Raw genomic sequence first — 13,690 nt, forward strand, 5'->3', positions numbered from 1 at the left:
GGGTCTCGTTCGAGATCCTTATTCCATAATTTTTTGGTCTCATGTTCAAGTTTGGACTGTATACTACAACTTGAAGACAAAGTTTGCCGAATTTCGTTAAGCAATGCATAAGTTATGGGTCATGCAAGATAGCTATATACGGAAAAGTCCCTGATATAAGTTTACTCATCTATGTCAATAAGCTCAATAAGGAAATAGTGAATGACACGACGTCTTACATTTATGAGTAAAGTTTATAAGTTAGAGTTACTATATATGTTAATGTCTTCATACATACATGCTAATTATCTGCATGTACACACACACACACAAGTGCATGCAGATATGATTCCCTCTTTGATCACACACACGGGCACGCGCGCACACGTGCAGAGAGAGAGAGATGGAAGGAAGGCCATGGCCTGTCGTAGACGGGTCAAGCTACTCGCTCATGATGGTGCCGAGGGTGAATTGATGGCCTCGCTACTTCATTCGTATCTTTGCCAGCTGTCCACTTCTTTCTTTAGTTTGTTTGTGCTATGACCAATAGAGCCTGGTTGTCGTGCACGGTAAGCTACAACTTGGCTATATCCACAATCAGGAAATTTTGTTCGGACCGATTTGTCCAGTAGTGTTGACTTGGTGATATCTGTTACCCAGCCTACAAATTACAATCAGAAGAGAGTCTCGACATATTTTTTGGAGGTTGCAAACGACCCATCACTCATTTCTTCGAGATTTATGTTGGAGGGCAACAGGGCATAGCAAAAACAGAGCAACAGCGGTGCAAAAGTGAGTAACCAAGTAATATAAAGAAGAACAGAGCGTAACATTGTGTTTGGTTATCGCACTGCACTATTGAGTTATCGCACTGCACTATTGAGCACATTGATTGGCTTGGTTGGCTGCTCGTTAGCCTACAAGTTACTTTTGTTGCATACAGTGTCTTGGACTATTACAAGTTACTTTTGTAGCATACAGATTTCTGGGTTCCAGAACGATCAATGGTGCGGCGTTCTCGTGTAGCTTACATCGACCTTTCGCAATCATGAAGACACTGGCAATCATCGTGCCACGAAGTTTCCGGCACAAGATGAGAGGGATTTCGCTTTTGGAGAGTCTGGGGAGGCGAGCGAAATCCAGATCCCGCCTGATAGCATCGCACCACCCTCGTTGCGTTAGTTTGGTACTCCGGATGGAAGGTTTGAACGGCCAGAGTCCAGACGATCGCTCCTTCTCTGCTTCTTCAATGCTTTTGACCTCTCCTTGCCTTCTACTGTGAAGGATTGATTCGTATGCTTGATTCATTGGAGATGCTCATTCTGCTTAGTTTTCCTGCCTTTTGCCTTGCGCCTTCGGCAAGACATGACCTCTTTACACCTAATTGAACGCCTTGGAGGAGCGCTATGAACGTCTTGAAGGAGGGTAAGATTTCACGTTGTAGTTAGTGTTCACTCATGTATTCTGCGAAAAAGCCAGTTGGAGTGTGAAGCGTTTTAATTTTTCAAGCTGGGAACTCATTTATTAGAGTGTGGGAAGCCATATTTGGAGGAGAGAAAGCCAGTGTTGGATCTTCAAAGCAAGCGTTTTAACTGGGAACTGATTTATTAGAGTGTGGGAAGCCATATTTCGAGAAGAGAAAGCAAGCGTTAGATTTCACCATAGCTTTTCACATGGAGAGGTCACGATCCCTCTGCAGTAAAAAGTTTGTCAACACAAGAGCAGCATCAACGAAAATATAATGGACATACACTACTAGTTCGTTCTTTCTGAGAAAACAATGAATAACGTGTCACAAAGAGAAGGAATGAGAGCGAGAAACTTTTCCAAAAATAACGATGGAAACTTCTAGGTTAGCTTGAGGAGCGTTGCTCGTCGACAATGGAAAATTGTCTGGGAGACGGAAAACCTTCCGTTGCTAGTGAGTTCTCCGCTACCCAGATGCAAGTTCTGTCTACCATATGTGATACATTAGTTCCTTCTTTGTCTCCATCTCCGGCCCACGTTGCAGCGGGTGCTTCTCCAGAGGAAATTTCAGCATTCTATGGCTTATCTGCGTCCGATTGCGGCCTTCCAGAACAGGTAACTTCACCTGCAAAACTTTTTCGGTTTTGTATCTTTCTGTCTTTGACACGAGTTTCTCATCCCGACTGCAGGTGGCAGCCATGATGACGCAATTTCTTCGGCCTGCAATTGTGCCACCGATTCGCTTAATCTTATGGCTGCTATCCACACGTCTTGGAACCCTCCTCCTCGGCGGGCGTTCTAGCTTGACGAGGAAATTCCCCTTTATTCATAGTTTCCTGTGCCTGCCGCTGCACAATCGCGAAGAGATATTGTATGGATGGTCAACGGGGTCTTCAATATTCCAGGGCTTTTTCAAGGTTTTTAAGAGTTACGTCCTTCGAGTGTTTTACACAAAGGTGCTTCCATTCTCTTTTCTAGCAGCGAATAGCACGGATCTTATTCTTCCGGAAACAGAGAGGTTGACGGAGCTTGGATTTGGAACTTGTAGGTCGATGAAGACGGACGAAATCCAGTTTGGAACGCGATCGATTATTGTGGACCAGATCCGAGGTGTAAGTCTAGTACTGCGACCATTGATGTGCAGGACCGCGACCAAGAGCTCGAAAGCAGGATCGTGAACATGAATCACCCAAGGGAAAAAGTTTTACAGGGATTGATCCAATTGGGCGTGGGCGTTTCATCGGTGTATGGATCTTCCGATTATGGCGTGGAGGACATTCAGATCCAAACGGACGCCGTGATCATTGGATCGGGGTCAGGAGGAGCGGTGGTTGCGGCGAAGCTGGCGGAAGCGGGGCACAGAGTGGTGATCGTGGAGAAGGGCGAGTACGTAGGTCGGAAGGAGTTGAGCTTGTTGGAAGGGCGATCGGCGGAGGCGATGTACGAAGGGGGAGCGATGGTGGCGACGGAAGACGGAGGGATTGGGGTGATGGCCGGGTCGACGGTGGGAGGGGGATCGACGATCAACTGGGCGGCATCGTTGAAGACGCCGGAGCATGTGTTGACGGAATGGGCGGAGGAGAAGAAGCTGGAATTGTTCAGGAGCAGGAGCTACGGAGACGCCATGGCGACGGTGTGGCGGAGGCTGGGCGTGCAGGAAGCTGTGCTTGGCGAGAACTTCCCTAACGCCGTATTACGACAGGGGTGCCGCAATTTGAACCTGCACGTCTCCAACGTCCCCCGTAACGCTGCCGCCGACCACGCCTGCGGCTGGTGCGGCTTCGGCTGCAAGCGCGGTATTAAGCAGTCCGCCAATCTCACGTGGCTCGCTGACGCGGCTGCCAACGGGGCGGTGTTGCTCTCGCGTTGCGAGGCCCAGAGAGTGTTGTTGCGCCAGCAGGGCAGCGGGCATGCTAAGGGGACCCGAGCACGTGGGGTTGTGGCGTCCACGTCGAGCGGCTGCGTGGTAGTTCACGCCAAGGTGGTGGTAGCGGCGGGCGGCGCACTTTGGACGCCGGCGCTGCTCCGTCGCAGCGGCCTACGAAACGCTCACATTGGGCATAACTTGCGCCTCCACCCGGTGATGAGCGTGTGGGGGTACTTCCCGCCGGCACAGCTGCCAGCCGGACGATCTTACGAGGGTGGCATTATGACGGCGTTCTCCACTGCAGCGGCCAACTGGGAGTCCTCTGGCAACGGCGCCCTCCTCATGGTGCCCTCCCTCCACCCCGCCGCCTTTGCCACCTTCATGCCTTGGACCAATGGCCGCGACGCCAAGGATCGTATGTGCAAGTTCGCTCGCACCGCCCACATCATCGTGCTCACCCGCGATACTAGTAGCGGTAGCATCAGCCAAGACAAGGATGGTCGTCTCTGCATCCAATATACTCTTTCCGACTTCGACAGAGAAAGCTGCCTTGCCGCTGCCGAGCTTGGCCTGCGCATCCTTGTCGCTGCCGGAGCCATTGAGGTAGGCACGCACAACGCCAATGGCCAAACCTTCCGTCTTCCTTCTCCTACCACTACGTCTTCATCACCCTCCTCTTGTCCGCCTGGGCTGGACGATTTCGTGCGCGGCATCCGATCCTCGTCCCTCCGTCGCCTCAACACCCCGTTGGCCTCCGCCCACCAAATGGGCTCCTCCCGCATGGGCACCCACCCCTCTAACTCCGCTCTCGACCCCTGCTGCGAAACTTGGGAAGCCCAAGGCCTCTTCGTCGCTGACTCCAGTGTCTTCCCCTCCGCATCGGGTGTCAACCCCATGATCACGGTCCAATCGATTGCCCTTTGCACCGCCCACTCTGTGCTGGAATACCTTGAGAGAATGGAAGCTTGACCTACCTATTCCACAGTCCCTTGCTTGCACACCTAAAAGGCACTTCCTTCGGCTTTTTATGCAGAATAAGTAGATGACATTTGTTTTCTACCTAAGCTTTTTGGGCTTGATGTTCCTTATCTTCCTGCGATGCACATTTGCAACACGGTTGACATGCCTAGTTTTGTTGGGTTGTTGAATTGAGACACGAGATTGTCTCATCCTTCATTGCGGGAGTGATGTCCCAAAGACTCCTAGATGGATGTGAAAACATGAGAAAAGTGACGATGGCTAAAGTTTAAAGAACACACACACTCACGTGCACGCACGCACAAAGAGCAGTCCGATTATGTTCTTGTACACACACACAATGGAGTGTTCAGTATGTGGTTACGTCCTTACCATTAATAATTTAATTACTCACTAATGAAGAGTAGAGAATAAAAACTAAAGTTTTACAATTAGTAAACTAATATGCTTTGCAGAAGATGTGATGGAGACTCATTCATACTATCCTTACAATCCATTCATCTTGGATACCAATACTAGGCTGATAGCCAAGGTCAATTTTAAAATTGATGTGACGTCTCCTTCTTCTAAGGGATACCCTTATAAGTTGTGATGGTGGATAATATGCAAGTTTTGTTTTAAAGCGGTGGTATGCACAAAGTGGTGTCATTGGAATGACTTGTAGATGAGAAGTTCAAAAGGATAGCAACTATATGCATTGCTGACCAAAGGGATGGACAATTTTTACAAGAGAACCAAAGGAAACAAGCACAACACAAGAGGCACTGACACAATGACCAAGCTATACAGAGGCAAAGTGGGAAGAGGGATAAGTTGCATATTCAATTCAGCCACAACAATGATGCCAGACACATACAAAATAGAGAATTCCTTGTGTAAGATAGCAAGGATTTAGTGAGTTTTTAAAGTTAATAACACAAAGATAAATGGAAAAACCAATGGTGAGCCACTAGAGACAAACCATAGAAACAAGCTATACGGTGATGACCGCTTCTATGTAGCACATGTAAGCTTAAAAAATCACAGAATGTTGCATGAGATCTACTTGGGGTTTATATTTGGCCTCACGTTAGTTAAATCCTCAATCAAATTAGAGACCATGGTATGCTTCGTGAGACCCTGAACCCTTCTGTACTTCATTTTGACCTTAGTCTTCCAAGAACTTGGATAGTACCATTCCATTCTAACACCTTACATTGGGGTAATTGAGATGCATGAGAAGAAGTTGCCTCTTGAGACCCCAATATCTTAGGCACACGTTTTCATAACGTTAGCTTCTTGGCCAATTTTGTTGGGGATTTACTTGGTGAATGCAATTCCTCAATGTGGCTTGATTCTTCATCCTCATTGGAATTATTGACTTTACTACTCAATTATTCCTACTAATTGGAGGAGCTATCCTCTACTTGTCCATTCTGAGCCTTGGAGTTGGTAACTGCTCTTACCAAAGGAGATGAATAATTTATTTGTTATGCTCTATGTGATGGACTCCTTTTCAAGTGGAATCTTTCTGAGTGCAAACTCAGGAAAGCCTTGTATGGCTCAAAGGATGGGAGAGAGCAAGATGATGAGATTGGGGAGGGGGGGGAGATAACGTGAGGGCATGGGGGGGCACAACGAGGGGTGTGTGGGTTCATATTGAAGAAGGAGGGAGTTTGGGGATGGATTGACTATAGCTTGGTTGGTTGACTCATTCAGAGCGATCGATGCCCATGCTCATTCCCATCATCTCCTCTTTATCTACTCCCTTATCCCTTATTGAGCCCCTAGTTTACTCTAGCCCTCTATCCCCTCACCTTTCTATGTAGTCCCCTTATCCCCATCCATATCCATTCCAACCCCCTTTCTACCATGCTATCTCTATCCAGCCCTTATTGTTTTCTATCCGCTATCCCCTCTCATATCTCGGGCCATTTTCACCTTTCTTTAATCAACCCTCTCTATCCCCCCTAGTCAACCAATGCCCTATTTTTTTCTATCTGTTATCCCCTCTCATATCTCCCCACCCTATTGTTTTCTATTCGCTATCCCTTCTCTATCTCCCCACTTTCACCTTCCTTTAATCAACCCTCTCTATCCCCCTAATCAACCAACACCCTATGCACCCAATATACCCTCTCCACCCTCCTAGTCAACCAATATACCATGTGCACCCAACTATCCCTCTCCATCATGATTCACCATTGCATCATGGTTTTCCTTGATGTGTTTTGGTAGGTAACACTAGATGGGTAGGGGTTTTGGGTTGGATGGGAAAGATGCTGGAGAGGATGGGATAGGGGAAGAAGATAGGGAGAAAGAAAGGGAATAGGGGATGATATGAATAGATAGAGGGAGAAATGGGATGGGAAAAAATAATATGGGAGGAGGGGAACTCTATAGAGAGGATGAGAAAGGATAGGAAAAATATGCTCCCATCCTCTATCGTCCATCCTCTTTTCAACACACCTCCTTCCCAACCCTCACATCCCATCTTGGTTGTCTAAGAATTGGAGTAGCCATTGCTCGGTTTTTCATATCATTGAAAAATATGGAAAACTTGGCATTCCACTCAAACTTAGCATCCTTTTTTGTCAATTCATAGAAGGGCACCACAATCTTAGCAAAGTCCTTGACGAACCTATGATAGAAGCTGATAAACCCCACAAAAGAATGTAATCAAGTTAAATTCTGGGGGTAATCATCCAAGTAAATTGCAATGAATTCAGTGAGGTAATCTTTGAAGGTTTCCACCATAAACTTCTAAAAAGTGGATCGAGCATTCCTCAATCCAAATGGCATCATTTTGGTAGCATAAGGACGGATCCCATTCTATAATAAAAGAAGTCTTTGATTGATCTTTAGGAGCCATGGTAATATGTTATACCTACTATAGCCATCCATATATGAGTACATCTCATGGCCTACAACCTGATCTAAAATTCCATCAGTAAAAGGTATGGGAAATGGATCTAGAACTGTCTGAGCATTTAATTTTTGATAATTCACATAGACTCAGAGTTTGCCATTTTTCTTAGGTGCAACTACAATAGGAAAAATCCAATTAATTCGATGTATGGCATATATAAATCTAGCTTGTAAGAGTTGATCCAACTCAGCCTTGACTTGCTTGGCATAGTTGGGATTCATCCTATACCTTTGTTGTCGAATTGGCTTAGCATCTGGGACTAAAGGTATCTTGTGATGACACAGTTCAGGACGAACTCCTCTTAGATCTCTGTAACTCCATGCAAACACATCCTTGTACCTGACAAATAGATCCGTTGTCAATCCGAGTTGCTCGGTAGATAGGTTGGCACTTATGACTACCATGGCTAGGTGCTCTTGTGTTCCTAGATTCAACTCTTGTGTAGGTTTAGGAAGTAGGTTCTGGAAGTAATTGTTCACTTCTGAGACACGTGATTGTTACTGGTTCTTCAGCAATTCTCTCATTCTCCCTCAATGTCCTCTGTAAAATTTCTCGAAAAAGATCCTTCTATTTAGCAATGTGTTCATCACGCAATTTTTGCTTGATGTCAGCAACTAATTGAAACATGTCTATCTCAGCCATAGGCAGGATATGCAACTCCATTAACCGAGATTCAACATATTGCAAAAATGGATCTTTAACTTCTAGATTCTTGGGACAACGACAAATCAAAACCTTCCGAGGGTTGGTCAGTACACACATCTTGACCTTTTGTCTTAATGGTCATCTTCTCCTTTGTACCCCAATCATGGACTACTTTTGCAATTTTCATCCAAGCTCTCCCCAAGAGAATTGGGTGGGCATGCTGCTCCACAGCGATCACAATAAAATTAACTGTATAATAAATGCCACCTATCGAGATGACCACATCTTGTAGCATACCCTTAGGATCAACTGGTCGTTGATCTGCCATATGTACTCAGAATGGCAATGTTTTAGATGACTTGAACTTCAATCTTTGGGCAATTTCTTTAGAAATGATGTTCACTCTTGATCCTCCATCCACTATTACACCTGGTATAGTCTACTTCTTAATCTTGATAGTGATGACTAGAACTTCTTTGTCCATCATTGGTGTATCAATCGCAAGCATGGTGGCTAAGGTTTGCACTTCCTTGGGTTGCTCGGTGGATTCCTTGATCTACTGAACAAAGAAGTTGTGATAGTACTGAGCTCTTTGCATCAACTCGGTAAAAGTTATATTGACTTGCATATTCTTGAACATTTCCCATGCTCGGGCTAGAAATGTGCAAGTTTCTTGTGGCATAATGGATTCTACTTCTTTAGAACCAAATCTCGAGGATTTTCCTTGCTTGGTAATAGAGTGCGGGAACTGATCGGGCGAACTGATCGGGCATTATGACTACTAGCACTTTCCCTTTCAACCCTCTTGCAATCTTTGCTCTACCAACTCCTTCTATGCCTTCTAATTGATGTCCTTACCCGAAGTGTCAATGTCTTTGAGTGTTGTCACTACCCCTTTTGATCGAGTAATTACTTGAACATCAACTGTTTCTGGCAATTTAGCTACAACTGCTTGGCATTCTGGATCCATGTCTTTCCTTTCCATGTTATTATTTGATAATTTTAAGTGTTTCGCCAAGATTGGACAATCAAGACACAAATGATTTTCTCCACAATAGAAACCCTTAATTTTAGATGAATTGCTCTTCTCTTTACCATTACCTTTGTCCTTCTACTCAAGACGTAGAGGTTTGCTGCTCGGTTATCAAATGTGACCTAGTTTGCTAACAATTGTCTATTTTTGCCATTAAACCAACAGTCTAAGTCATCATGGCCAAACTTGGTATAGGTATTGCAATACTTAGTCTTGCATTCCTCTTCCACATGTCCACCTCTAGAACACTTGTCACATGAGTTCTCATTGCTACATGGTTTACTTTGGATGCCTTATTCTTTTAAATCTTTCTTCAGCTCGATCTTTAGCTTATCCTTCTTCACTGGAGTCTCCTCAATGTCACTCTCAGCATCATTCTTCTTCACTTTGTTTTTAAAACTTTTGCTTTTTTCTAAAGCTTTAGCAGGTCATCTTAGGTTCTGGTTGGATTGACTATCTCTAACTTACGCAAATCAACCTGGGTACAACTTGTGATCAACCAGGCTTGCATAGACTTGTCGTCCAGAATTGTACTCAATTGATTAATAAGAGCTCTCATCCTAAGCACAAAGTCTTGGATGGACTTGCCTTTATTCTACTTTAGCTCACTCAACTTTAATCTCACGTCTTCTTCATTAATTTCCTTTCAGAACTTGCTCAAAAAGGCTTCTGACATGGAAACTGATTGAACCACGTTTGAGCGTCCTTGATTAAGGTACATGGAAAATAGTCCATTTACTCTTCATTTGTGGTTGCGCCATTGATATGACAGACACATAGGAAACTCTGTAAGTGACTGTAAGGATCATCATCTATGCCTTTAAAATTTTGGAACTTTATCTTGATATTGGAGCTAGACTTGGACTTCTCCACCCCAAAACCGGAGTATGCAGGTCTACTGCTCGAAAGAACTAACTAACTTGCTCCCCACACATCATCTTCCTGATTGTGAGGGCATTGTAGACCCTTGACTGAGTTGGTACTATCCTCAACATTCAAGGGTGCAACCAGACGTTTACCTGTCGGTCAAGTAGGCTCTCTATATGTTGTGAGAGGAACTTGAGAAAACGACCTTAGTTGCTCTTTATTGGCCTTTGATTGGTGGTGGTGTCTCTCTCCATCAAAAGCACACTTGTCTTCATGAGATGATAGAATCTTTGTCCATCTGCTGTAGCTGACCTTCTAGCTTCATACCTTTCTAGACGTACTTTTTTAGGTACAATAGCTAAGTAACATTGAAGATGTTCTTGTTGCTCTCTGAGTTGGTCTTCGCATTCATTTTGTTGTTCCATCGATGAGATGGCCATCCGTTTAGAATCCAAACTCTCTATGGATGAGTGCTTGGATTCCATTTGCCATGATAGGCATTCACTCACCAATCTCCTAGGATGCCTTGCCCTGACACCATTGTTTTGACCTTTCGGCTCTGCATAGTAGTCAACATCCACCCTTGGGGTAGCGTAGCTGAGTCTCTCTTCTTGTGCTCATCACTCCTGTTGGATAGTTGCCCCTGCTAGCCTCCTTTGGGCATTGAACTCTAGTTCCAAGACCACTCCGCCTCACATAGTTAGGTGTATTCACTGCCTCTAGTTTAGATATTCTTCATGTCTAGCCATGTATCTTCTTCTTCTTGCCGAGAATATGTTAGCCCCATTGCTTATTCAAAAAGTAATCACAGAATAATTTGAGTACTTTTTGTGTTCCACACCCCAGTATTCAAGGACTCTATCAGTTCTTGCCACTCGCTTGGAGTTACTTGAATAACCTTCCTATAGTATCCCATGATTCCCAGCACAACTTCTTTGCTTCATCAAGGGTAATCATGAACTCTCTCCTTTTCCCTACTGACACTAAGCTTACCAACTCGATTCTCTAAATGTCCTACCCTGATAGCTGGCCAACTTGCAATTCACTTGACCTTCCCCAACAGGATCACCAAAATGTTGATGCTTGTGTTCACTCACCCTGCTAACTCAAAACACACAGGTTAGTTCCTAACCTAGTGCGGTGCCTCATCTTGCATTCCTAAGGTAGTGGTGCTCGGGTGCAAACACATGTCAACAATTAACACTCGGAGGTTGGGGTTAGCTAATGGGAAAGAACCGTGTGATGATGGGAGAATACCGAGTTATTATTCACACTTAACACTAGAATTGCTTATTCATTCAATCAAAATCATCGTGTACAACCAAGCCACCTTAGCTTGTGCAATGAACACTCCCTAACCTATCAACTCAGGTCAGAGGAAGAGAACTCAACACATTGCTCTCGTTCTTTCCCTGCCTGTTACAACTTCTACCTAAGAACTGCCTTCCATTTTAGCATGCGCTTGGTGCACTCATTGCTACTCACCTATAGGTCAATACCTAGAATCATCAGCACCCACCTATACTACAAAATGGTGCTCGACCACTGCTTCTGCTATCCGTGCTTGATACTCGATGACTGCATACTAGTTGGCCTATCAACACAAACATGGTTCAACAAATTTTCAATTGGGTGTTTCCTTGATTGGTATGCTATGGCTGAAACATTCCCACATTGGTTCAGACAGGAAATTAGTGAAGAATATGTTCACACCAAGCTAAGTGAGTTGGAACAAAATAAGGGTGAGTCTGTCCAAGACTTGTACTTTGGATATCACCAGTTGACTACAATGCCAGATGAGAAGTCCATGATATCTTGGTTGATTATGGGATGCACTCATGTGGACTTGGAAATAGTGAATCCGACTAAGACATATGAGGAGGCTTGATGAAGATGTAGCTCTAGAAAAGAGTGAAGGCCTTAAGGGCAAGACAAAGAAGAAAGATGTCGATAGTGACACTAAAGAAATTCCAGCCGTAGAAAGAGAAGCTCAAGTTTGAGCTAAAAAAGGCATTGAAGGAATTGGGAATTGGAGGGAAGTCAGGAAATAATGAAAAATGGTGCAATAAGTGCTCTAGGAGTGGACACTTGGAAGAAGAGTGCAAAAGCAAGTATTGCAACACTTGCACTTGCCACTAACTTGGATTGTTGGTTCAGTGGCAAAAATTACCAAGTATCTCCCAACTAGGTGATAACTGATACTTGGCCTACCAATGGCAAACCACCACATCTCGAGTAGAATAAGGTCAAAGGTAAAAATGATTACAAGAAGAACACAAACCCTTGAAAGATCCGATGTTTTTGTTTGGAGAAAATCACCTGCATTCTGACTATCCAATTTGGGATGAACATCTAAAGTTCCTTAAAACTAATATGGAATGAAAGGAAGTGGATCCAGAGTGCCAAGCAGTTGTAGCCAAGCTACCAGACACAGTGGAAGCCTCGGGGGTTGCACTACAAAAAGGAATCTTATGTATCACGTGCATTCAAGGGTTATTTAAAAAACCCCTCAACTAAAATTCCCCCCCTATAAAAACACCCCTCTTTACTTATGAACTAAGTAATTTTTTTCTAAGATTGAATTAAAAAACCCATCTTGTTATTGTAATCCTCTTAAAATTTTTCAAAAACATGAATTTAAATACCTCTCCTTTTGAATGTTCATGGTACACTAAAATTTTATGAGGTTCACTCGGAGGTGGAAGCCTAAGTGGTCACTCGGTTAAAGGGTCCAGCTATAACCTCTACAAACAGTGGTGTATCTCACAAAGATGTTAAGTGGAAGGCACAAAAGAAGATAGCTACTAAAATTGCCAGGGAATCGAAGGGAAAGGCACTGGTGCCTTCCAAGCAGTTTAGACCACTCTCCTCTAAACTAAGTGAGTCCTCGCAATCTAGAGACCAAAGTGTGGAATAGGAGCCGAGTACTCCATCAAATTCTAGTGCAGAGCTAACCCGAGCATGAGAAATATTCAAGAGTATCTACCTTACATTTGCTAAACTGATGTGGATAACCCCATATTGCCATGAATTCTTTGCCCAACAAATCAAGGAATTTGAAGAGCGACCAAAGGAGGTTGATTCTTTGGCAACTATTTATTTCATACGTACACTTGTGGTGGATGAAGAAGTACCAGTTATCACTATTAAAGTCAAGAAGTAGACTATTCCTGATGTGATTGTAGATGGTGGTTTAGGAGTGAACATTATTTTTGAAGATATTTTAAAGCGGTTAAAATATAAGACATTCAAGCGATCTCCATTCTGAGTACGAATGGAAGATCTTTAAGATTAGCCTTGGATAACATTGTCCATCACCAAGGATCTCCCTTACAATACGGAGATATGCCACCCAAGGGCAAGACCCTAGGAATCCTCCATCTTCTTCGAGACCCAATACCAATGTTGGTGACAATCTTTTAAGAGCCACATCTTTGGATGATTCCCAAGGTCCCAGTGCTTTTTTTAAGGTAACATGGCTCATTGGCATTCATTGCATAACTTGTTGCAAAAACAAGACCATGCAAGTCTAAGGCTACCACCTCGCTACCATTTGGTGCCTCCATCTGCTTTGCAACTGCAGTGTGATGCCCACTCCATTAGGTTCCTTATACTACTAACCGCCTCTAGCTCCTTTTTCTAGCTACGTCCTTGCACCATCTACTAGATTAACAAACTAGATTCAATCAGCTACTAGATCTAATGCCACACCCAACTTTGTCACAAGGCTTGATTCCATGTGGAGTCACCCATTTACAATTCCACCCCTCCCTGCTCCACACACCCATCCTCACAAACATGCGATCTCATTCCTTACTTCTCATTAAATTTAACCCTTCACCCTTTTTGTATCCCCACCCTTGCTAAACACCTCTCCCTATCTCATCTTTTCTTGACCCTTTCCAATCCTCCTTCCCATCCCATCTCCATCTCCATCCCATCCTCC

General features: G+C 44.2%; 1 pseudogene across 1 annotated transcript; it reads left to right on the top strand.

Annotated features, from left to right (window-relative positions):
* Positions 1-1,860: 1,860 nt before the first annotated feature.
* On the top strand, positions 1,861-4,282 carry LOC147899865 (long-chain-alcohol oxidase FAO4A pseudogene; annotated as a pseudogene). The gene is made up of 3 exons (XR_015541318.1): positions 1,861-2,061; positions 2,136-2,584; positions 2,641-4,282. The product of XR_015541318.1 is annotated as a long-chain-alcohol oxidase FAO4A pseudogene (transcript).
* Positions 4,283-13,690: the final 9,408 nt, after the last annotated feature.

Source organism: Dipteris shenzhenensis, chromosome 7 (assembly GCF_047967505.1).
Source record: "Dipteris shenzhenensis isolate YYH24624 ecotype China chromosome 7, Dip_SZ_1.0, whole genome shotgun sequence".
NCBI classification, from domain to species: domain Eukaryota; kingdom Viridiplantae; phylum Streptophyta; class Polypodiopsida; order Gleicheniales; family Dipteridaceae; genus Dipteris; species Dipteris shenzhenensis.